We start from the raw sequence: 26,158 nt of genomic DNA, 5'->3' as shown, positions 1-26,158 counted from the left end.
AGATCTTCCCCACCCACGGATTAAACCCGGGTCTCCCACATTGTAGGCAGATACTTTACAGTCTGAGCCTCCAGGGTTTTTAAAAGATCATGTGGCATAGTCTCTGCCTGCCATTGACTGCAGTCCACTTAAGAGAAGGTGAAATAGTTTTATATACACATCACTCTTCTGTGTAATATGCAGTCCTTGCAGCAGTCAGTGAGTGCCAGGGAGGACTGGTCTTATCTCCGTTCACTGTTGGGATATTGCTGCTATTGTTGTTTAGTCCCTAAATCGTGTCTGAATTTTTTGCAACCCCATGGACTGTAGCCTGCAAGCTCTTCTGTCCATGGTATTTCTCAGGCAAGAATACTGGAGTGGGTTGCCATTTCCTTTGCCAAAGGATCTTCCCAATCCAGGGATCGAACCTGTGTCTCCTGTGTCTCCTGCATTGGCAGACGGATTCTTTACCTCTGGAGCCACCAGCAAAGCTGAGGGATTTGCTGAAGTCACACAGGCAGATGATTGAGGTGGGACTTGAACCTGGTTGACTGACCAGAAAAGATGCTTAACCACTTTAAGCAACTCGGTTCGTTCATCCACAAATTGAAGACAGTATCATGTACTTCCTAGGTGGTTGTGAGTATTGAAAATCAGACAGCGTCCATGAGTAAAGAGTTTAGCACAATACTGCACATCGTATAGGTGCTCAGATGCTGACTAGTATTATTTGTCTCTGTAGCTGGTGTTTTGCCCCTGCTGAAGCACACTGCGTTTATTATTTTGGAAAAGAGGTTTGCCAGTCCCATCACAGTGGTTTTGTCTTGGTTTGTTGGAACCATTAATAGCCACTCCTGTTCACGTGTGAGTCCTATGTAAAGTTCCTCATGTGATTGCTGTCTGACTCAGGCGCTCAGTGAATGATTCCTTTACTTCCCTCCTGGCTTTGTGCTTTTATGAGCGAATTACATGGGACTTGATACTTCTAAGTCCGGAGGCTAAGGAATAATCCAGTTTGGAATAGAACACAGACCCCCTTCATAATTTCCAGACTATGAGTTCTTTTCAGTTACTCTGCACTCTTCCCAGCATTCCTTTCACATTTGTGTGTGTGTGTGTGTGTGTGTAGCAGTAGTAGTAAGTGAATTTAGGTTGGTAAGGTCACCGAGCATAGTAGAAGCTAATCTGTACCAGCATCTTATTTTCAGTTTGTAGAGGCCGCCAGGCCCTTCTGTGATAAACGGTGCTGTTTGAATTAAAATGCGACTAAGGGTCTCTTCAGTGTTTCTTGAATTAAGTTTATTATGTGTGCTAATTTGTACCTAGAGGCTTTTGTTGTTATTTGTTGTAGTGACTGTGGCAGTAATGAGCCTGCTCCCAGCATAGCTTGGCACGTGCCCCATAGTCAGTCTATTTGCATTTGGCAGGACTCCATGGTGTCCCCTGAACAAATGAATCAGCCTGTTTGGGGGATGGGGAACTGAACCATAGGGAGGCTGCTAGCGCTGCTTGTGAGCCCCAGTGATCCTGAGATGGGGGAATCCCAGACAGTTCTTGTTCTGTTCGTATCTGGATTATTCTTAGGCTCTGGAGTAACAAGCCCCTCGTAATTCACTGATAAAAGCACAAAGCCGGCAGGGTAGGAGTAGGGGAGGGATCGGTGCAGGAAAGGAGTGAGGAAGGGAATCATTCCCTGAGCACCTGAGTCACAGAGAAATCACATCAGGTGCTTTCCATAGGGTTCATGTATAAAGAAAGCAGGAGTGGCTATTAATATTCCCAACAATCCAGGATTCTGGTCTGGTCTCAGGACTGCTTTATTGTGGTGGGTAACACTTGGTTTATCCAGCAGCTGCATTGATCCAAACATTTGGAGAACTTAAAAAAAAAATCTTCAAAGTGGTCCCAAAGCCGATACATTAATGCTTACACACACCTGATTCTCTTTACAACCTCGTGAGATAAATACTACAACTCCATGAGATAAACAGAGCAGGTGATACTTCATGCATCTTTGAGAGGTCATGGCACGTTGCTGGGATTACACAATAAAAGATAGACTAAGAATTGAACCCAGTTTTTCTGACAGATCACCACTGAAAGTTTCTCTAATTATAAGGTTCAACATAGAGACATTCCTGGTGGTCCAGTGGTGAACACTCAGTGCTCCCAGTGCAGGGACCCCGGCCGGTGTTCGATCCCTGGCCAGGGAACTAGAACCTGCATGCCACCATTAAGAGCCCGTGTGCTGCAAGTCAGGATCCTGCAGGCTGAACTAAAGGGCTCGGGTGCCACAGCGAAGATCCTGCACACGCAGGCAAGAGCCAGCACAGCCAAACAAGACAGATTTAACACAAAGCAGTATATTATTGCATGGCAGGAGACCTGGGTTCTGTCCCTGGGTCAGAAAGATCCCCTGGAGAAGGAAATGGCAGCCCACTCCAGTATTCTTGCCTGGAGAATCCCCATGGACAGAGGAGTCTGCCAGGCTACAGTCCATGGGGTTGCAAAGAGTTGGACGTGACTGAGAGACTAAACCACCATGGAATGTCCTATTTTCAGTTCCAGTTTCTGCCACCCTTGTTGAGAGTCTTACTACTTCAGATCTAAAAAAGTTGCAGGCATCTCTAGCTGAGATCTGAGTTTAAGAGAAGAAGCCTTGGTTAGCAAGAAGGGCCCAGAAGACAGAATCAGAAATCCTGGCTTTGACACATCATAGCTTTTTATCTATTCTTAAGTTTACTTAGCTGCTTTATACCCCAGTTTCTTCATCTTTTAAATGGGATCAGAAATAGTAACTACTCATAGGATGGTTATAAGGATGAAATATATATAATAAAGTGCATAGTTCAGTGCCTGACATAGAGTAGATGAATTTAGTTATTATTCTTAAGCTGAACACCCCACAGCTTAGAGAAAGCAGAAAATAGTCTCCCTCTTGCCTTTCCCATATTTTCTTTTCTTGTTTTTTGCACTCTAATCCTAGGTTTATTAAACACAGCCCTTTTATTCTACACAATAAAGTACAAACACAACACTATCTACAACGCTACAAAGTTGTAAAACTCAGAACAGAAAATTTGTAGTACTGACTCTACGAGAAGAGCCAAAAAAGCTGCCAGGGTAACCTGTAAGACCACCATGGATACCAGCACAACTGGGGATTCCGTGACAGCGGGGCAGAGCTGGCTGTCAACTCACTCACCATTTTCAGACAGAGAAAGGGAGCCATGGGGTATGTGTGCATGCGTGCCACGCGCATGAGTACATGTGAAAAGACACATGTAACTTGGGGGCACCCAAAAAAGATGTCCTTTTCATTATAGGGGACTGGAATGCAAAAGTAGGAAGTCAAGAAACACCTGGAATAACCGGCAGATTTGGCCTTGGAGTATGGAATGAAGCAGGGCAAAGACTAATAGAGTTTTGCCAAGAAAATGCACTGGTCATAGCAAACACCCTATTTCAACAATACAAGAGAAGACTCTACACATGGACATCACCAGAGGGTCAACACCGAAATCAGATAGATTATATTCTTTGCAACCAAAGATGGAGAAGCTCTATACAGTCAACAAAAACAAGACCGGGAACTGACTGTGGCTCAGATCATGAACTCCTTATTGCCAAATTCAGACTTAAATTGAAGAAAGTAAGGAAAACCACTAGACCATTCTGGTATGACCTAAATCAAACCCCTTATGATTATACAGTGGAAGTGAGAAATAGATTTAAGGGCCTAGATCTGATAGAGTGCCCAATGAACTATGGAATGAGGTTTGTGACATTGTACAGGAGACAGGGATCAAGACCATCCCCATGGAAAAGAAATGCAAAAAAGCAAAATGGCTGTCTGAGGAGGCCTTACAAATAGTTGTGAAAAGAAGAGAAGCGAAAAGCAAAGGAGAAAAGGAAAGATATAAGCATCTCAATGCAGGTTCCAAAGAATAGCAAGAAGAGATAAGAAAGCCTTCCTCAGCAATCAATGCAAAGAAATAGATGAAAACAACAGAATGGGAAAGACTAGAGATCTCTTCAAGAAAATTAGAGATACCAAGGGAACATTTCATGCAAAGATGGGCTCGATAAAGGACAGAAATGGTATGGACCTAACAGAAGCAGAAGATATCAAGAAAAGGTGGCAAGAATACACAGAAGAACTGTACAAAAAAGATCTTCATGACCCAGATAATCACAATGGTGTGATCACTGACCTAGAGCCAGACATCCTGGAATGTGAAATCAAGTGGGCCTTAGAAAGCATCACTACAAACAAAGCTAGTGGAGGTGATGGAATTCCAGTTGAGCTATTTCAAATCCTGAAAAATGATGCTGTGAAAGTGCTGCCCTCAATATGCCAGCAAATTTGGAAAACTCAGCAGTGGCCACAGGACTGGAAAAGGTCAGTTTTCATTCCAATCCCAAAGAAAGGCAATGCCAAAGAATGCTCAAACTACCACACAATTGCACTCATCTCACATGCTAGTAAAGTAATGCTCAAAATTCTCCAAGCCAGGCTTCAGCAATACGTGAACCATGAACTTCCAGATGTTCAAGTTGGTTTTAGAAAAGGCAGAGGAACCAGAGATCAAATTGCCAACATCCGCAGGATCATGGAGAAAGCAAGAGAGTTCCAGAAAAACATCTATTTCTGCTTTATTGACTATGCCAAAGCCTTTGAGTGTGTCGATCACAATAAACTGTGGAAAATTCTTCAAGAGATAGGAATACCAGACCACCTGACCTGCCTCTTGAGAAATCTGTATGCAGGTCAGAAAGCAACAGTTAGGACTGGACATGGAACAACAGACTGGTTCCAAATAGGAAAAGGAGTACATCAAGGCTGTATATTGTCACCCTGCTTATTTAACTTACATGCAGAGTACATCATGAGAAACACTGGACTGGAAGAAACACAAGCTGGAATCAAGATTGCCAGGAGAAATATCAGTAACCTCAGATATGCAGATGACCTGGCAGAAAGTGAAGAGGAACTAAAAAGCCTCTTGATGAAAGTGAAAGTGGAGAGTGAAAAAGTTGGCTTAAAGCTCAACATTCAGAAAATGAAGATCATGGCATCTGGTCCCATCACTTCATGGCAGATAGATGGGGAAACAGTGGAAACAGTGTCAGACTTTATTTTTGGGGGCTCCAAAATCACTGCAGATGGTGACTGCAGCCATGAAATTAAAAGATGCTTACTCCTTGGAAGGAAAGTTGTCCAACCTAGATAGCATATTCAAAAGCAGAGACATTACTTTGCCAACAAAGGTCCGTCTAGTCAAGGCTATGGTTTTTCCTGTGGTCATGTATGGATGTGAGAGTTGGACTGTGAAGACGGCTGAGTGCCAAAGAATTGATGCTTTTGAACTGTGGTGTTGGAGAAGACTCTTGAGAGTCCCTTGGACTGCAAGGAGATCCAACCAGTCCATTCTAAAGGAGATCAGCCCTGGGATTTCTTTGGAAGGAATGATGCTAAAGCTGAAACTCCAGTACTTTGGCCACCTCATGCGAAGCACTAACTCATTGCAAGAGACTGATGCTGGGAGGGATTGGGGGCAGGAGTAGAAGGGGACGACAGAGGATGAGATGGCTGGATGGCATCACTGACTCGATGGACGTGAGTCTGGGTGAACTCTGGGAGTTGATGATGGACAGGGAGGCCTGGCTGCGATTCATGGGGTCACAAAGAGTCGGACACGACTGAGCGACTGAACTGAACTGAGCTGAACAGTGGGTATGTGACCCTAGAGGTCAGGAGAGGACTCGAGCAGGGCCAGGCTAACGGGAAGGGCAGCTGCGTAAAATCACACTCTCTCCTGAGGGACCCTGCAGACCCGCAGGCTAGGGCCTGACCGGGCCACCAGATTGGCCCCAGGTCATCTGTGGGATGGAAAACGTGCTCCCAGGCTGGGGCCGAACCACAACCTGCAGCCCTCTGCTCATCCCAGCTGGCTTTGCCACTAAGTTGAGTCTCAGGCACCAGAAGTGTGGGAGCTGGCCAGCCGGAAAACTGGGGGGTGTCTTAATAGGCAGGACCCCAAAGCAACAACCCTTCTGCAGCCGAAAGTCCACCGCCAGGGGAAACGTGTTGGTTGCTGCCCGCACCTTTGAAGCCTGCCAAAGTGAGGGATTTCTTTCCTACCGATCCTCCATTGGCTGGAAAACTGACAGAAGTGAGTTGGGTGAGACGTGAGTCACAGGGGCAGAGCTTCAGCAGCCCTGCTTGTCGGGGCGGAGTTGGAGCTGGAGTGGCTCGTGTTGTGGCATCTAGGTGGGGGCTAGGATCACCACACACAGGGACCTATGTGCCAGGACCATGACCTTCTCCTGCACCGTCAGGGTGACTTGCGCCACCTGGGAGGCGGTGGCGACATTCTCCTGGCAGGGCCGAATCACCCGGTGGGTGGCCGAGGCCAGGAGCCCAGCCCAGTGGTGACAGTGATCCTCCCAGCCACACATTTGTCCTCCATCCCTGTGCTTTAGTGCCTTCTGGGCTTCATCTGGATTCTCAAACCACGCACAGGCATAGCCTTTAGACAGATGAGGGTGCATCCTTTCTGGAGGCACATCAATCATGTTTATTTTCCCGAAGCTGGAGAGGATTGCCCGACATGATCCTTGGGCACATTCCTGGTCAGCATCCCAGTGTGCTCCTTGGTGGATATAAGGGAATGGCTCCCTTTTCCTGTCCCTTCCTTCTCTCTTGGGTGGTTTCAATTTGGAACAGGAATGCCTCCTGTTGTCCTGTCTACACCAGGAAGGAGTGCGACTCGGGGTGCCACAGAGCTGCTGGGGCTGGGGGGTGTGCTGGAACTTCCTGGGCGGCTCAGTACCGAAGAGGAGCTGGAGGAGAGCTGGTGCTGCCGCTACCACTGGCAGCGCTGTGGCTCTTGAGAGTTTTATCCCCACCACCATCCTTCTCGCTTGACTCTTTGGAGGCCCCTTTTTCTTTAGAGCGATCCTTGGACTTCTCATCAGAGCAGCCTTTGCGTTTGGTAGGAGGAGGAGGCCTAGTGCTCAACTTGTTATCCTTTTCTTTGACTCCTAGAGAGCTCATCTTTTTCACTCCTGAGAAATCCATCCTCCCTTCTGAGGTGTTCAAAGCAGCATCGGCATCCACACTTGCCTGAACTCACTTCTGGCTCGTTTCTGAGAAACGATCCCTCATTGACTGCAGTTTACCCCAGAGTACAGCATCTTCCCGCCGCCTCAACCCCCTCCCTCTCCCCTCAGCCACATAGGCTGGCCTTTCTGTATTTTCTTACTAAAGAACTATAGGGAGATGATCTATCCTTTCCACTTTTCCTCCTCCTCCATTTCTTCCTCCTCCTCGGGACAGCCTGGCTCAGAGCTTACATTAAACACCAGGGGCATTCATTTGATTGTGGCATTCAGTGGGTTCAGGGCATCTTATTAATGCATAACCTTCTGCCTTGTAGACATGGAAAAAGAATTGTTTCGAAGCCTGGAGTTGGGAGGGAAGTCAGTATTCTTAGTCATTTGCAGCACAGCACAAAGCTGATTTCTGTGATTGAGCTATGGTAGGAACCTCTCTCAGGACCCACCATTCTCTGTCTGGTTACCACCTCCCTGGGTCCCATGCTCACTGACTCATTAGCAGTCGCTCCCCATTTCCTGGGAGCTTCCCAGGTGGTGCTAGATGGTAAAGAACCCGCCTGCCAATGCAGGAGGCATAAGAGATGTGGGTTTGATCCCTGGGTCAGAAAGATCCATTGGACGAAGGTATGGCAACCCACTCCAGTATTCTTGCCTGGAGAATCCTCATGGACAGAGGAGCCTGGCGGGCTACAGTCCATGGAGTTGCAAAGAGTTGGACACGACTGAAGTGACTTAGCATGCACCCCATTACCTGAGCCTCCCCGCCCCTCAGCCCTCATGTGACTTGAAGAGAATAAAAACCTGTGTTGATTAAAACTGTCTCAGTAGAGCAACAATGACATTCAGTTGGTCTCAGCAACCCAGTCCTCAGCAGATCTTGTATCAGAACCTTAATCTGTCTCTCCATAAAGATGGGATCTCTGGAGAAGCTAAGAACCTTTTCTCAAGATGTAGAGGGGAACACCCCCAGTCCTCGTTCTACTTGAGAAGAGACTAAAGTCAACAGGGATCAAGGTGGCAGAGACAGGTGGATGTCAGGTTATAGTGGGTTTCAGCCAGTGGCAGTACCACACCCTTTGGGATGTAGAAATGTGTGTGTGTGTGAGGGCCATGGGACAGTCCTGCATAACAAAGACTTGTCCCTCCCCAAATTCCAACAGAGCGCCACCTCTCCTCTGAGAATCAGTTGGGGCAAAATTCCTATTATTAATATTTCTGCAAGTAGAAAAGCCAAAATGGAGAGTTATGATCTGTAGTTGGGAACCAGGCCCAGGCTCCAGAATGTGTGGTTTAAGAATAGCTTTACAGAACAGATTTAAATTAGCTCACAGGGAAAGGGAGAGTATTAATAGAAACCCAGATATTAATAGTGACAAGTCTAAGTTGGCCGAGAAGGCCCGTGGCTTAGGACGTGTAGCGTTCCACCACCACTTGTCTCGAGCCTTGTGCCATGTGTTACAGCTGCAGCTTCGTGTATGGAAAAGGGTGAAGTCTGTACATCCAGGACTACAGGTGCACGTGAGAGTTGGTGGTGCTCACTAAGCATCCTTAGTGACCGGGTTGGAAAGTTAACATTTCAAATTTAGGAGTTTATATATGGGTGCCGTACCTGACTTTTCTTAAGAGTGTGTGATTTCAGTGGCCACTTATGTCTCCTACATAGACATCAGGAGATCCTTTTTGACTTACTATGGTCTCTTGCATTGAATTATGGCCAAATACATGGATAATAAGCTCATGTTCCAAACAATTAGAAGATAAGGTTTATATTTGTACATAGCATTTAAAAACATAAACCTTGCCTTATTTTTTCTCTCCATAACCATGTTAAGTAGGTGGCTTTCGTTCTGTTTTACAGGTGGGAAAATTAAGGCTCGCAGAGGCTAGGTGACTCATTGGGGTCACATGACTAGTAAGTGATTCCAGGAATTTGAACCTACATCTTCAGATTCTAAATCCTGTTTAGTTTCCACTGTACCATGCATCTTTTCTCTACCTTCAAGAAGCTTACAAAATACCTCTGCATCTGAAGTAATAATGTTCGTGATGAAACTTGGAGCTATTATAAATAAAGACTGCTTACTCATAATCCTTTTAGAGAAATTTTCTGGTCTAATTTCACTCTGGGTTGATATTTTAGAAAGTGTATAGGTTTTTATTTGGTTGGGATTGATTTATTAAGATTAATGACTCATGTTATATCCAGATTTATGGAAAGCTCATTTGAGTTTAGGATACAGTAGAAGTTGAAGGTTCTAACAAAAATAAAGTGCCAAATTTCTGTAGAGGTCAGGCATGGTGAATAGGTATAAGGTTTTTAATGTAGAAATATGCAGTCTAGATATTAAACTGCTGGACTTCTGTATTTTTAACTGCTACAGTGGAACATTATTTTCTCAGAAAAGGGTTAGGGTCAGAAATGGTTGGTTTCAATCACAGAGCTTTATTTAGAAAGGAACCAGGGTTGAGTCTGGGACATGCTTGAGGAACCTGAAAACTTTTGTCCTGAAGTCATGGAAGAGATTGAGACTCTGGGAGAGTCTAGGGCCCCAGAGGACCCTATATCACAGAGTCGGGTTGCCTCAAGATGGAAAATTATCTGAGAGCTGAATTTTCCACTCTGATATTTATTCAGCTGCATTGTTCACGCAGAGGCAGGAAGAGAGGATACCTAGAAATAAATGGAATAAGTGGTTTCTACCTCTTAAGATGAAAAGATCCTGGTTCTTCTATTTTCTGAAGTGGTCAATACACACTTCCACACCTAGAGACAGCTCTGAATCAGCTAAGTGACCAACAGTAGCTTGTAAAGTAATAAAGCTTCAGGGCACCAGAGCCCCAGTGTGTCACTGCCCCTTCCCTGTGAAATGCTCTGTACAACACTCAGGATTCATTCAACTCCATCTCTCCCATCTGATAACAGTCTCACATCTTAAAGTAAAGATAAGTTGTTGTAGACAACTTCTAGGAAATTTTTGCAAATTAAGAGATAGGATGTATATATTTATCAGGTCCCCACATATATCAAGGGCTTCCCTGGTGGCTCAGATGGTAAAGCATCTGCCCGCAATGCGGGAGACCTGGGTTTGATCCCTGGGTTGGGTTCGATGGAACCTGGGTTTGATCCCTCCTGGAGGAGGGAATGGCTACCCACGCAGTGTTCTGGCCCAGAGAATCCTCATGGACAAAGGAGCCTGACAGGCTGCAGTTCACAGGGTCTCAGAGAGTCAGACTTGACTGAGTGACTTTCACTTTCACATATATAAAGTATAATTTAAAGATTTTAAATTTTGTGTCGTTTATACTTCAGGCAACTTGATAAAAAAAGGATATTTCTTCTCAGCAAACACTGCTCGAACAGCTATATATTCATGTGGAAAGACATGGACCATGACCCTTACCTCACTCTGACCCAAAATGGATCATAGACCTAAACATAAAAACGAAAATTATAAAACTTCTACAAGAAAACAAAGCAGAAAATCTTTCTGACTTTGAGTTAGGACTTTCTTAGGTAAGAAATACAAGACACAAAAAGCCTCAGCTACTTAAAAAATGATAAATTGGACAAAATTAAGGACATTCACTCTTTAAATGACACTATTTAAAAATAAAAAATAAAAATCAAGTCATAAACTGGGAGAAAATATTCTCAATACATATATCTGACAAAGGACCATAACCAAAATATATGTAAAGAACTCTTAAAACTAAGTAATAAAAAGTGAATTTAAAAATGGGCCAAAGATTTGAACAGACATCACAAAAGAAGATAAACAACCAATAAGTGAGATTGCTCAGTTGTGTTCGACTCTTTGCGACTCCATGGACTGTAGCCTACCAGTCCAAGGGATTTTCCAAGCAAGAATACTGGAGTGGGTTGCCATTTCCTTCCCCAAAACAACCAATAAGCACATGGAAAATGCTCAGCATCATTAGTCGTCAGGGAAATGCAAATTAAAACCACAACAAGATACCACTACCTACCCACTAGATTGGCTCTGAAGTGTTGTGGAAAACTAGAATGCTCACAGATTGCTAGTGTGAACTGAAAAATGGACAACCACTTTGTAAGACGGTTTGGCATTTTCTTATAAAATCAAGTGTATACTTACCATGTGACCCAGCCATTCCACTTATAGGTATTTACCTAAGAGAATTGACATTTTCACAAAAAGGCTTACACGTGATTATTCCTGGCTGCTTTATTCACGGTGGCCCCAAACTGGAATGTAACTGTCCATTAAAAGGTGAATGGATAACAAATATGGTAACTCCTTAAGATGTGATACTATCAGCAGTTAAAATCAGCAATTACTGATTCATGAAACAGTCTAGATGAGTCATAAAACTTTATGTTGTGCATAAGAAGACAGGCACAAAAGAATATTTACTGTATGTTCCCGTTACTGTGATGCTCTAGAGAAGACAGATCCTTGGGATGATGGAAGTGTTCTCTCTTGTGATGGTAGTTATGTGGTGTTTACATTCATCACAACCCATCGGCCTGAACTCTTAAAATCGGTGACTTTTATTGCATATAAATTATATACCTCTGTAATATCGATTTAAAACAAGGGGGGAAACAAAAAGAAATGTTAGCTCCAGAGGTCATTCTTCTAATGGTGTATACTGACTTATAAATTAAACGAAAGCCTTTCCATAAATCACATGGAAGCCATAGAGGAGTCTCTGTGTGGGAATGTATTTTCAGATATACATAGTTCAGGCAGCTGGACTGATGTAAATGAGGGCTCCCAGGGGGCAGACAGGGCATTTACTTGAACACCTGGGTTAATCTTTGAAATTGGGTTCAGTCTCTCCTTCCATCCTTTGAATTACTTCCCTGCTTTTATACTGAGTGCTGTGATTAGGAAACAGAAGCCAGGCTCCAGAAGGGCCCCACGCCTGGTTCATCTTGTACCTTAAGAGTAGCTTTTCCATATTTGCTTATAACCAGCCAGTTCCAGAAAGCACTGGATCTTACGCTCTTATTCTTGTATATCCACTGTCCGAGTACCTCAGGGAGAGTCACTCTGGTACAAGTAGGAAGCCCTACTTGATGTTTCCAACCCTTTCTCTTTTCCTGGGGTCCTAAAATGTCAGAGACTAGAGGGAAGTTGAGATCCAGAAAGTCACACTTGTGCTTTATTAATGGGAAAACCATGACTCAGAGCATAGAAGTGTTCTCTCCATGCCCAGCCAACTGACCAGAGACAGAGTTAAAAGTATAACCCAGAGCTGCATGATCCGCTTCTTTCTGCAGAGCAGCTCACTAAATTATGACGACATTTAATCAACTGTCGTGAGCAGTGTAGTGCAGTGCTTCTCACACTGGGCTCCTTGGGCCAGTCGTGTGGAGTTTGTGTCCCTGGACCGCACTCTAGACCTACCGAGTCTGAATCTCTGTTGAAACTAGGACCTGGGAACATCTACCTATGAACAGGTGTCTCAGTGATCCTGACACACGGAGTTTTAAATACCACTGTTGCTTAAGAAAGCGCGAAACCAGGTCTTTAGGGAAGCAGAAACCTGTGAAGCTGTCTTCTCTCTCTTACTTGGAGTAGGGGAGATGCATGAGAGAAGCCTTTGTCCTAGAGGAAAGGAAACAGTTTAATTATATTTGTGGGCCTTATTTGTCTACCCTTTCCCCGTCTTTGCCCTTGTTTGCCCTGGCAACTTTCGCTTAATTCAAAGCATTGAATACAACTCAGGTCAGAACATTGAAGGACATGAAAGGGAAACCCTTCAATGAAATGACCTTTGTTCCTCCAAAACGCAAAGGGTTGGCAATGATTCATTTGCCGTTTTCTCAATGGGAGAGGTAATTTCACTAATGGATTCCCTGAGTCCTCTGCAAAAAGACTGACCTGGTCTTTGGGGAATCAATCTCATAGAATTCAGTCAATGTAATCACTGGTACAAGGCTCTTTGGTTTCCCAGATTGTGACCCTCTCCCTCTCACACATGTCAAATTCATTTTACTCCTTTGTTAGAATGCACTGTGAGAGGGCAGAGAATCGTGGCTGTGGCTCCCTTCTCCCCCATAAGTCATAACAGAAAACCTGCTTGCTCAAGCTGGAAGTCTTAGAGACTTGCTTTGTTCTTCCTTCTCCCATATCCCCCATATTCAGTCCATCACCAGAGTCAGCCATTGCAGCTTCTGACATATATCCTGAAAGTATATATCCTTTGCCACTGTCCTGATCCGGACTCCAGTTGTCTGTCTGAGCTCCCTGCTCATGCTCTTTCCACCCTGCCCTTCACTTGCTACAAGCCAGAATGATCTTTAAGAAATGTAAAATACAAAAAAAATGAAGATCCACCCAGTGGTCTCATGTCTGTGTATTTAAAAATACAGAAGTATGTGGATTAGGGTGTGAGAGTCCCTTAGTCTCTTATTACCCCTTCTCCTCCCCAAGAACCCATTGGTGACAGTTTGGAATGCTTTTCTGAGCATTTGTAAGACACTGTGAGTATGCAGGTATATACTGTATATGTAAACCATATGTACACACATATATGTGGTGTGCACATATATGAATCCATAAACATACAGGGTTTTTGCTATAAGTCAGATCATACCACATTGTTCTTGATTCTTCAATTCTAATGTTTACTTAATTAAGTTTACTTAATATACCCCCATTGAGGGATCTTGCTGTATTGTTTTTAAGTCGTATTTTTTTTCTCTTAATCTATATATTTATTTATTTGACTGCACTGGGTCTTGGCTGGGGTCTTAGTTGTGGCACATGGATCTTTACTTGCAGCATGTGAACTCCTAGCCGCAGCACGTGGGATCTAATTCCCTGACCAGGGATCAAACCCAGGCTCCCTGCATTGGGAGCACAGAGTCTTGGCCAGACCACCAGGAAAAGTTCCAGTCTTGTTCTATTTAAGATAATAGCTGCACTTCATAAAGTGACCTCCAGAGCTTCATCATGCTCTGCCCGTGCGCCTTCCTTCTGATGGTCTCCACTGCCGTCTCTCTGCTCCGTGGCCTGCGGCCAGGTCCTCCCATGAGCCAGCTTTCCTTTCTCCTCAGGGCTTTTGCACATGTTGTTCCCTCTGCCTGGGCTGCTCCATTAGGTACACGACAGTGATTCCAGCACGATGGACTGGATCCTTGAAAACACACACATTCTCTGGCACCATGCATTACTTATGCAATGAATAAATGTTTTTCATGTTTGTATTTTTAAAAAATATGTAGATACCGTGGTTAGTAAAATAATTGAGTTAATGAATTCCTAGTGGCTTTTGTTTATTAATAAATACTAAAGTGTATATTGGGGTTTCTCTGTGGCTTAGTAGTAAAGAATCCACCTGCCAATGCAGGAGACGCAAGAGACGTGGGTTCGGTCACTGGGTCGGGAAGATCCCCTGGAGTAGGAAATGGCAACCCACTCCAATCTTCCCTGGAAAATTCTATGGACAGAAGAGCCTAGCAAGCTAGAGTCCATAGGGTTGCAAAGAGTTGGACGTGACTGAGTATGCACACAAAATGTATATTATTATTCTATGGGGGAATTCTCAATTTTTTTAAGGTTCTTTTTTTTTTGATATGGACCATTTAAAAAATCTTTTTTGAATTTGTTACAGTATTTCTTCTGTTTTATGTTTTGGTTTTTTGGCTGGGAGGCACTTGGGGTCTTAGTTCCCCAGCCAGGGATCGAACCTGCACCCCTGCACTGGAAGGCGGAGTCCTGACCCCTGGACCTGGGGAGGCCCCTCAAATTTTTAGTTTTGTATCAAATTTTACATTGAAAATGATTGGCCTGCAGGAAATATGTAAAACCCAGCATGTGAAACCCTACTTAAAGCAGCCACAAATCACTCTTGTAGCCTTCCTTTCAGTGGTCACCTTTCCATGCTATTTTTTATCCTTCATCCTTCAGCTTCAAAGACATAACTTTAATGCCTTTTCCTCTTAATGCCATTTTTATTCACTGTTTTGTTTGATGATTTTACTATTTAAAATGCCCCCTCAAGACTGGGAGTGGCTTACACACACACATACTATGTATACACTATGGATACACACTATATGTATGCACACTACTATGAATAAAATAGATAACTAATGAGAACCTACCATATAGCATAGAGAACTCTACTCAGTGCTCCGTGGTGACCTAAATGGGAAGGAAATCCAAGAAAAATGGAATATAATATATATATATATATGTGTGTGTGTGACTGATTCACTTAGCTTTACAGCAGAAGCTAACAAAACATTGTGAAGCAACTATACTCAAATGTTAAAAAAGAAATGGGAGCTACTTAGCAAAAAAAAAAAAAATTGATTAATTAAACCAAAATAAAATGCCTCCCAAACAGAGAGCTGAACTATTCTCCAGAGTCCTAAGCACAAGAAGATCATCATGTGCCTTATGGAGAAAACACATATTAGATACTCAACAGACTTGAGCTGGAGCCCTGTTAGCCATGAGTTCAATACTAACGAATGAGCGGTATATGTTAAATAAGGTGTCTTTATACAGAAACAAACATAAAACAAGATTATGTATGGATTATGTAAAGATAATGTGACCAGAGGCTTGCAGGAACCTAACCGTTGAATTTCCTCGAGGAGAAATGATTCAGTATTTGCTAATTCAGTGTCCGTGGTGACTTTATAGACCATAACTATGGTGAATAATGAAAGTTAACTGTACTTGTAGTATTCTCTTTCCCTGGAAAGTTCCTCCTCCAGTATTTTTTCTTACTGGAGAGAGTTAGCAAAACTCCTCTCATCCTTTGAAACCCAATCCAGGTGTCACCTGTGCCCTGCAACATTCTGTGACCCCTCCACGCAGAGAGCGCTCTGTTCATGCCTCTGTCGGAGCCCTGACCTCAGCCTCTGAGTGCCCCGTGCACTGTACCTGCCTGTCCTTTCCACAGGTCATGAGACCTTAAAGGAGCTAGCTGGCGCTAGTAAGCACTAACATTTATCAACATTTAATGAATGCTGATTGAATGATTGGAAGGAAAAGGGGAGTAAATACTAGTGGAAAAGAAATTGAAAGCGAAGGAAGTAGAAAATAGATTGAATAATGAATTTGACAAGAGCATGTGGAAAGGACCCCTGAGTTGTCATTTTGATAACAAACTGGTCCTGGGTCCCAGAATAGTTCACATACTTAAAACCTGTGTTGATTAGCTAGTGCCCTAAATTGCCTGAAGTGAAAAGAGAGTTTGTGGAGACACCTAAGCCAAGAAGGGAAACCTGGCTTCCGAATCATCTTGATTTAGGACTCACATTTAACGCAGGTCCATTTCACTCTGCTCTCTGTGTCTTGGTTGTTCTTAGACTCCAAAGGGTGGTCACTGCAACTTCAGGCTCCTGTCATCCCAACCTTCTCACTCTGAATAACACAAACAAAAGCCCTAGAGCTGAATCTTAATGTCAGATCTTTATGGCTCTTCTGTCCACAGGATTCTCCAGGCAAGAATACTGGAGTAGGTTGCCATTTCCTTCTCTAGGTTAGAATCCTAGAGCATACCATAGAACTGAGAGGTTTTGTTTGTTTTCACCAAAAGAGGGGGCAAATAGACACTTTCCTTTTTTTTTTTCCTTTGGTGTATCTTTCATTGGAGAGTTATATAGTGGATAACATCTATCAAGCACTGTGCTAAATTTTGGAGATAAAAAAGCCCCTGACCTCGGAATGGACCCATCTTACGGTAAGGTAAAGTTCATTCTGTGCCAAAGAAGCAAAGAAGGTTCATTAGAGTCAGAAACATTGTTACTCAGATGAATGCTGCTGCTGCTGCTGCTAAGTCGCTTCAGTCGTGTCTGACTCTGTGCAGCCCCATAGACGGCAGCCACCAGGATCCTCTGTCCGAGTCGGGAGCATATAACTGTGATCTCAGGCATTTGGATTTGAGGACTGGAAATAACTTTGGACTAATTGCTGAGAGCTAGATTCTTTCTAATCCCTCTATAGCCATCACCTACTGACTGTGAACTTAACCTTTCTGTGGCCAGTGTTTCTCAAAATGTAGTCAGCACTTCATCTGCATTAGCTTCTTCTTCTCTTTCTGGACCTAAGTCCTGACTCACTGAACCAGAAGATTGGGGCTGTTATCTCTGCAAATGGTTTAAATTCGATGAAGTTCTTTTTCCTCACCTGTAAAAAAGGATTTGCCTTGTAGCACACGCTTGAGGATTAAATGTGATAATAGATAGAAAGCACCTGGAATGTAGCAGGAGCTCAGGCAAGTGCCTTTTTTCCCCTTCCGAGTGTAAAGTCACCATGGTCCAAAGTAGCTGAAGGATACCTAGAGGAAGGATAGCATGAAGCTTCTTTCTCAGGAAGTGTTCCTCTAGAAATGTGTGACTGTTAGGGAACCCGCTGTACTCTTACTGTTTGCTCTTAACTGTTATGGGGCATAAGTGTGATCTGCTGTGTGTTGGGATATAGTTGTGTATCATGTACTCACAGGTCAGATCAAATTCTTCTCTGTGACGTTTGAGCTGGCACTCAAATCATATCACCACTTGGGAGTTTTCACCAGGGGAGAGGTAAGTGTGAGTATGACTGTGTGCATGTGTTATAGGTGGGGTTGTTTTTGTTTTTTTTTTTTAATGTGTTTAAAGCAAAGAGCTTTTTGAAGATGTATTATTTTTCAATGTCCCTGACTAGTAAGTTCATTTTATTGACATCAGCCAGTAACCTCAGTTAGATTCTAATTAATTAACTATAATTCTCACTTAACAGGGTTCTCCTGGTTTGTTGGCAGTTTTTGACTTTACCCTCATCAGAAAGAGGGAAGTTGAAAGGACACGCCCATTTCCAGGAGTTACACAAAACCCTCTTCCAAGAAATGCCTTGACCCTTCTACAACTTTAGCCACAAGACATGTAAGATTTGGTATCTGGAAAGATGGTTTGAGGCTCTGAGAAGTCCTTAGTCATCAAAGTTCTGTTATCTTGGGTAAAATACCTAAGGCAAAGCAGACAATTCTAGAGTTTCAGAAATATTTTCAACTGTCAAGGCTGAAACTAAGGGAGTTCTAGTTAATACTTGGTTTGAGGGAAGAACATATCCCTCCGTTCCAAGAATCTGAATAATCTGATTAAATGAGGTGTTACCATGTCAGATTTTCTTGGTTAAAAATGTATAAAGCTCTCCAGGTGGGAAGAGACCTTAGTCCCTTTCTGTTTACTGATCTACTGCTTGAATCTCCCTCCCTCCTTCTAGTCTGGGTCAGGGGACAGCGAGTGAATCTTGCCCACCAGCTCTTTTTCTAAATTGTTTTATTGGAACATAGCCACTCTTGTTTGCTTACAAATTGTCTATGACTTCTTCCATGCCCCTATAGACCTGAGTAGTTGTAAGAGAATGTCTGATCTGTGAGGCTTAAAATACTTACTCTCTGCTCTTTACAGAGAAAGTTTGCTAACTCTGCTCTAGGCTAAATCCTCTTTAGTATCTCTGATGCTGAGTAGTTCTGCAGTTTCCAAAGGACCTGCTTTGGACCACTCTTTTAGAAAGTTCTTATTTACAGTGTAAAAAACATCTACTTTTCTGTGGCATGCCCCTGCTGACCCTAGTTGAGCTTTAGTATGTGGGATCACCCAGAACACATCAAATCGTTCTGCTGTGCATCAGCTCCTTGTAGCTCAGAAGACAACAGTCAAGATTCTGGTCAGAACCTTGCTAAATCCTGGTACCATTGTATTTCAAGACCCTTCACACCGCTGAAACTGATCATAGTGCTCCCATGCGATCTGGCCAGTGTAAAGCTAAATTGGGATCCCTCTAAGTATTCTAGGTGCCAGGTTCAATAGGAAGAAGTAATGGCTGCATTCTACATGGTTGGAAGGAGACCTTGGGATCTAATCTGAAGAACAGAGACAGCTTCATGTGGGGTATGAATTCTCCACTTAAAGCCAGAATGATGCAACTTCTGGGCCATGTGTATCCACGGTGCACGTCTGTGGTCTGGGTGGTTGTGAAACAGTTTTGTTTTGTTTGTTTTTACTGAATCTGGGCACAAAAGGAAAACAGTCACTTCTATTTCAACAGAGATGGTGGTGGTGTTCTGTAAATCACTGATGCAAATGGAAGGTTCTTTCTTGAGGGTGGACCCTGGTGCCATGTACTTCTTTAAGCCCTGTCATTGAGTAAAGTGACTTGCGTTGTCTTCTGCGTTCTTGTCCCCCCACCATCGTCTCTCACTATTGCAGGCTGTTGCAACAGCTTCTTAGTTTTCCTGCCTCTTGTTTTTCCTTTCTCGTGTTGGTCTTCCTCATTCTGCCAGTTAAGGGTACAGCAGTAGTAATCATTTCTCTGCTGATCTGTTCACTTCAGTGACCCCCCCCCCTTATCAATAAAGGAAAGATTAAAAATTCATAGGATGCGCCAATTAAAAACTAAATTTTAAAAAATCTGTAGGATGGTGTTGACTTTTCCAGGACCACCAAACTCTTCCTTTCCTCCTTCTTTTCCACATTCAGAGAAGACTACTCCATGTTCTCCGAACCTGTCTTATATTTTCCCATACCCAGGTCTTGGTCATTCTATGTGCTCTATAAGAACTGACCTTTTCTCCTTCCTTCCCAAAACCATATATCAAACCCTACCTTCTTCAGTTCATATTCATTCATGTTCATTTCTCTCTCTCTCTCCCCCTCCCTTTCCTGCCCATTCCTAAAGGTTTGGTTCTCTGCTTCAGTGGTCCAATATCATATTGTATTTCCTTTTATGTTGCTTATAAAAATCTGCTTTTTGTTTTAGGGATATGTGATCATGTCTTACCTCCCTGCATTGTTGTAAACATTGAAAGTTACTTGAAAGGAATGTTTGGGTCTTGCCTCCTTTCTTTATCCCTCAAAGCATTTAGGAGAATTTGTGCTTGTTTTAGTGAATATAACTATTGACTTGTCAGGAACAGTTAAGTAGCAAGAAGAGTTGAATTGGAAGTAGATGATTTTGAATCCAACAGACTGGAAGAATCCTGATACTTCTAACTAAAATTCAGAGGAGTTGCTATTGTGTGGTATGGGGCCAGACAAAGGACAAAATAACGCCTTTTACTGGTGAAAAAAATAAGTTGGAAATCTGGGAATCATTCATAGTGTTAAGTCTTTTGCCAGTTACATGATCTCAGAATGTCCTTGGGCTGCTTTCGATTCAATAACTATGTTCTTGGAGTGTGTCATGCAGTTTGGTCCTAGCTGCCTTCACACTTAATAACCATATTTAATTCTCAAGTCAATATTATTAGTTTTGTTATTTTCCCTTTTATATATTTGGTTATTAAGGCTTAGGAGATGTTAAGTTTGTCCAACATTGTAGAGCAAGAGTCTTTTACCCTAATTTGAGTCTTTTACCGTAATCGCAAGCTTTGCTTTGCTTATCACAGTCTGAATCATCTATCTTATTCTTTCCTTACCTCAGTGTCTCATTCTCACTGCTCTCCTTATTTCTCTGCACTTGGTGCCCCTTGGTTGAGTTTTTGTTGATCTGAATTAATAGTGTTTCTTCTACCTGACTGGGTTATGCCAGGAATTAGCCATATAGTGAAGTAAGTCAAATTGGCTAAGTTGAAAGAAGCCAATCACAAAAGGACAAATATTATGTCATTCCACATATATGAGTAGTTAGATTCAAAGATATAGAACGTCTAATAGTGGTTTTCAGGGATTGGGTGTAGGGAGGAATGGGAAGTTAATGTTTCATGGGTAGAGAATTTCAGTTGTGAAGATAAAAAAGTTCTGGAGATGGATAATATCAATGACACTATAACAGTGTATATATACTTAATGCCACAGAACTATACATTTAAATGGTAAAATTTATGTTATGTTTTACCATACTGAAAATCTTTTTCAAATTTTAGCTTTAAAAAAAAAAAAAAACTAAGCCATAGGACTTAGCCATTGCTATGCAAGTGATAGGGAGTCATTAGATTTTTGGATAGGGGAGTGGAAATGATGTGATTGGAGTTTTTCTCTGATTGGAAGATTAAACTTGAGTCATTTATAAGCATTAAATTAGAATAACGGTAGGAAGCTATGAAAATAGTTCAGACTATAGATAGCAAGCACTTGAAATAAGGAATGCGGAAAGGCAGGCATGATCTGGGCTATTATGAATGATGTTGCAGTGAACATACTTTTATATGTCTGAATGAATATATGTACACAGTTATTTGAGGTAGGCATCTGGGAGTAAATCCAAGGCCCTGGGGTGTGTGTTCAGCTAGAGTAAATGCTGCCATAGTTTTCCAAAGTGGTTATACCAACTCACATTCCTACTAACAGGGTATGAGAGTTTCTCCACAGTCTTCACCATACTTCTACTATCAGTCTTTTTCATTATAAACATTCTGGTGCATTTTTTGATTGGGTCATTTATTTTTCTGGAATTGAGCTGCAGGAGTTGCTTGTATATTTTTGAGATTAGTTCTTTGTCAGTTGCTTCATTTGCTATTATTTTCTCCCATTCTGAAGGCTGTCTTTTCACCTTGCTTATAGTTTCCTTTGTTGTGCAGAAGCTTTTAAGTTTAATTAGGTCCCATTTGTTTATTTTTGCTTTTATTTCCAATATTCTGGGAGGTGGGTCATAGAGGATCCTGCTGTGATTTGTGTTGGAGAGTGTTTTGCCTATGTTCTCTAGGAGTTTTATAGTTTCTGGTCTTACGTTTAGATCTTTAATCCCTTTTGAGTTTCTTTTTGTGTATGGTGTTAGAAAGTGTTCTAGTTTCATTCTTTTACAAGTGGTTGACCAGATTTCCCAGCACCAGTTGTTAAAGAGATTGTCTTTTCTCCATTGTATATTCTTGCCTCCTTTGTCAAAGATAAGGTGTCCATAGGTGCTTGGATTTATCTCTGGGCTTTCTATTTTGTTCCATTGATCTATATTTCTGTCTTTGTGCCAGTACCATACTGTCTTGATGACTATGGCTTTGTAGTAGAGCCTGAAGTCAGGCAGGTTGATTCCTCCAGTTCCATTCTTCTTTCTCAATATTGCTTTGGCTATTCAAGGTTTTTTGTATTTCCATACAAATTGTGAAATTATTTGTTCTAGTTCTGTGAAAAATACCGTTGGTAGCTTGATATGAATTGCATTGAATCTATAGATTGCTTTGGGTAGTATACTCATTTTCACTATATTGATTCTTCCAATCCATGAACATGGTATATTTCTCCATCTATTAGTGTCCTCTTTGATTTCTTTCACCAGTGTTTTATAGTTTTCTATATATAGGTCTTTAGTTTCTTTAGGTAGATATATTCCTAAGTATTTTATTCTTTTTGTTGCAATGGTGAATGGAATTGTTTCCTTAATTTCTCTTTCTATTTTCTCATTATTAGTGTATAGGAATGCAAGGGGTTTCTGTGTGTTGATTTTATATCCTGAAACTTTACTATATTCATTGATTAGCTCTAGTAATTTTCTGGTGGAGTCTTTAGGGTGTTCTATGTAGAGGATCATGTCATCTGCAAACAGTGAGAGTTTTACTTCTTCTTTTCCAATTTGGATTCCTTTTATTTCTTTTTCTGCTCTGATTGCTGTGGCCAAAACTTCCAAAACTATGTTGAATAGCAGTGGTGAAAGTGGCCACCCTTGTCTTGTTCCTGACTTTAGAGGAAATGCTTTCAACTTTTCACCATTGAGGATAATGTTTGCTGTGGGTTTGTCATATATAGCTTTTATTATGTTGAGGTATGTTCCTTCTATTCCTGCTTTCTGGAGAGTTTTTATCATAAATTGATGTTGAATTTTGTCAAAGGCTTTCTATGCATCTCTTGAGATAATCATATGGCTTTTATTTTTCAATTTGTTAATGTGGTAGATGGGCCAAAGAACTAAACATACATTTCTCCAAAGAAGACATACAGATAGAAACACATGAAAAGATGCTCAACATCACTCATTATCAGAGAAATGCAAATCAAAACGACAATGAGGTACCATTTCATGCCAGTCAGAATGGCCGCTATCCAAAAGTCTACAAGCTGGAGAGGGTGTGGAGAAAAGGGAACCCTCTTACACTGTTGGTGAGAATGCAAACTAGTACAGCCACTATGGAGAACAGTGTGGAGATTCCTTAAAAAACTGGAAACAAAACTGCCTTATGACCCAGCAATCCCACTGCTGGGCATACACACCGAGGAAACCAGAATTGAAAGAGACACGTGTACCCCAGTGTTCATCACAGCACTGTTTATAATAGCCAGGACATGGAAGCAACCTAGATGTCCATCAGCAGATGAATGGATAAGAAAGCTGTGGTACGTATACACAATGGAGTATTACTCAGCCATTAAAAAGAATACATTTGAATCAGTTCCAATGAGGTGGATGAAACTGGAGCCTATTATACAGAGTGAAGTAAGCCAGAAAGAAAAACACCAATACAGTATACTAACACATATATATGGAATTTAGAAAGATGGTAATGATAACCCTGTATGCAAGAGAGACATAGATGTATAGGACAGTCTTTTGGACTCTGTGGGAGAGGGAGAGGGTGGGATGATTTGGGGGAATGGCATTGAAACATGTATAATATCGTATAAGAAACGAATCACCAGTCCAGGTTTGATACAGGATGCTTGGGGCTGGTGCACTGGAATGACCCGGAGGGATGGTACAGGGAGAGAGGTGGGAGAGGGGGGTTCAGGATGGGGAACACATGTACGCCTGTGGTGGATTCATGTTGATGTGTGGCAGAACCAATACAATATTGTAAAGTAAATAGCCTCCAATTAAAATAAATAAAATTTTTTAAAAATTTAAAAATAAACATTCTGGTGGTTTCGTGTTATTGATTTACATTTTCCAATGAGTAAAGAAGTTGAGATCCTTTTATGTCTATTGCCACTTGAATATTTTCTTTTGTATAGTGTCTGATCAAACTTGTTTAGTGTCTGCTCATTTTTCTGTTGAGTGGTCTTATTCCTGCTAATTTGTACACTTTTTTAGATGTGTTCTGAATATGAGACATATGTATTGCAAATATCTCCTCCCACTCTCTTGGCAGTACCTTTTGATGATCAGAAATTAAGTTTAATGTTGTATAATTGCTCTCTTTATCTCTTGTCTTAGTACATTTTGAGTATTCAAGAAATCATTACCTACCCCAAAGTCATGAACATATTTTCCTTTGTTTTCTTCTAAATACTTTATTATTTCATCTTTCACATTTGGGTTTACAGTGATCTGAGATTAATTTTCACATATGGCATGACATAAGGATAAAGAATCTTTTCCCACCGTTATCAAATTGACCTAGTTCCACTTATTGAAAAGACAGGTTTGAATTAGTTTTGTTTTTCTCCACAGCACTGCAGTATCGTCTTCTTCTTAAATCTAGAGGTGATGTATGTATGGGTCTCTTTCTAGATTCTTCTGTTCCTTTAGCCTATTAATCCATCTTTTAGGCTCTACTTTTAGTCTTCTAAATAGACAAGGCTTTCCTCCTAGTGGATACCTTTCAGTTCAGTTCAGTCGCTCAGTCGTGTCCGAGTCTTTGTGACCCCATGAACTGCAGCACGCCAGGCCTCCCTGTCCATCACCAACTCCTGGAGTTCACTCAGACTCATGTCCATCGAATCAGTGATGCTATCCAGCCATCTCATCCTCTGTCGTCCCCTTCTCCTCCTGCCCCCAATCCCCCCCAGCATCAGAGTCTTTTCCAGTGAGTCAACTCTTCGCGTGAGGTGGCCAAAGTACTGGAGTTTCAGGTTACACCCAAATGGCCCTACTACTACTATTACTACTAAGTCGCTTCAGTCGTGTCCGATTCTATGCGACCCCGTAGACGGGAGCCCACCAGGCTCCCCCATCCCTGGGATTCTCCAGGCAAGAACACTGGAGTGGGTTGCCATTTCCTTCTCCAATGCATGAAAGTGCAAAGTGAAAGGAAGTTGCTCAGTTGTGTCCGACTCTTCACGACCCCATGGACTGCAGCCTACCAGGCTCCTCTGTCCATGGGATTCTCCAGGCAAGAATACTGGAGTGGGGTGCCATTGCCTTCTCCCAAATGGCCCTAGTAGTGAAAATTAAAATGTGCTTGTGCTCATGATACATGCTTAGTCATGTCCAACTCTTTGCGACCCCATGACCTGTACCTGCCAGGCTCCTCTGTCCATGGAATTTTCCAGGCAAGAATACTGGAATGGGTTGCCATTTTCTCCTCCAGGGGATCTTCCCAACATAGGGATCAATCCCACATCTCCTGCTACTCCTGCATTGGCAGGCAGATTCTTTGCCACTGAGCCACCTGGGAAGCCCAAAGTAAAATGTATGATTTATTGCAGGATAACAAATTACCTTAAAGCTTACTGGCTTAAAGGAGAAATAAATATTTAGTATTTAATGTGAATTCTGTGAATTGGGAATTTAGGAGCAGTTTCGTTTGGTGGACTTGGCTCAGGGTCTCATGAAATTGCAGTCAAAAAGTACCTATAGTTGCTGTGATCTTAACTAGGACTGACAGATATGATTCTAAGAACAGCTCTTTTTCACAGCTGGCAGGAGGCCTCAGTTCCCCACCATATACATTCTTCCTTTGTACTGCTTGAGTGTCCTTATAGCATGGCAGCCGATCCAAAGGAGAGCAAGACAGAAGCTACAGTGTCTTTCATGCCTTACCCTTGGAAGTCACACACTTTCATTTAAGCAGTATCCTATTATTCATCTGCATTCAGTAGGAAAGAGGACTACATAAGGCTGCACTTGGAAACGAGATTCATTAGGGGCTGTCTTGGAACCTGGCTACTACACAGAAAAATAGGAGAAGCTGGCTGGTACCTTATTTAATATGTTTCCCCAAGGCAGAGAATCATGTATGCCATTGCAGCAAATATTTTCTAGATCTGGCAGATAGTTCAGTGAGTTTAGAAATGCTGATAACTCTTAGTTCACTCCATTTTGTGTCCTCCTGCTCAGGACCCTGAATGCTCTTAAGTTTAATCATATTTTCATGTGATTCCTGAAGAGCCCCTCTCTTGTCCTTGAGTGGGAAAGATTGAGGACAGCTAGGTCTGGTTATAATCATCCGCCAAGTATGAACACCCTTTCTCTCCATGATC

General features: G+C 42.3%; 1 protein-coding gene and 1 pseudogene across 1 annotated transcript in view; one reads left to right on the top strand and one right to left on the bottom strand.

The window, feature by feature from the left end:
• Positions 1-26,158, top strand: part of GAB2 (GRB2 associated binding protein 2) — a 183,790-nt gene that overhangs the window by 87,609 nt on the left and 70,023 nt on the right. The window lies entirely within an intron of this gene.
• LOC113885925 lies at positions 5,654-7,675 on the bottom strand (annotated as a pseudogene).

This window comes from Bos indicus x Bos taurus, chromosome 29 (genome assembly GCF_003369695.1).
Source record: "Bos indicus x Bos taurus breed Angus x Brahman F1 hybrid chromosome 29, Bos_hybrid_MaternalHap_v2.0, whole genome shotgun sequence".
Classification (NCBI taxonomy): Eukaryota; Metazoa; Chordata; class Mammalia; order Artiodactyla; family Bovidae; genus Bos; species Bos indicus x Bos taurus.
Note: the sequence above shows the minus strand (reverse complement) of the source record. Positions and strands in the feature narration are given on the sequence as shown.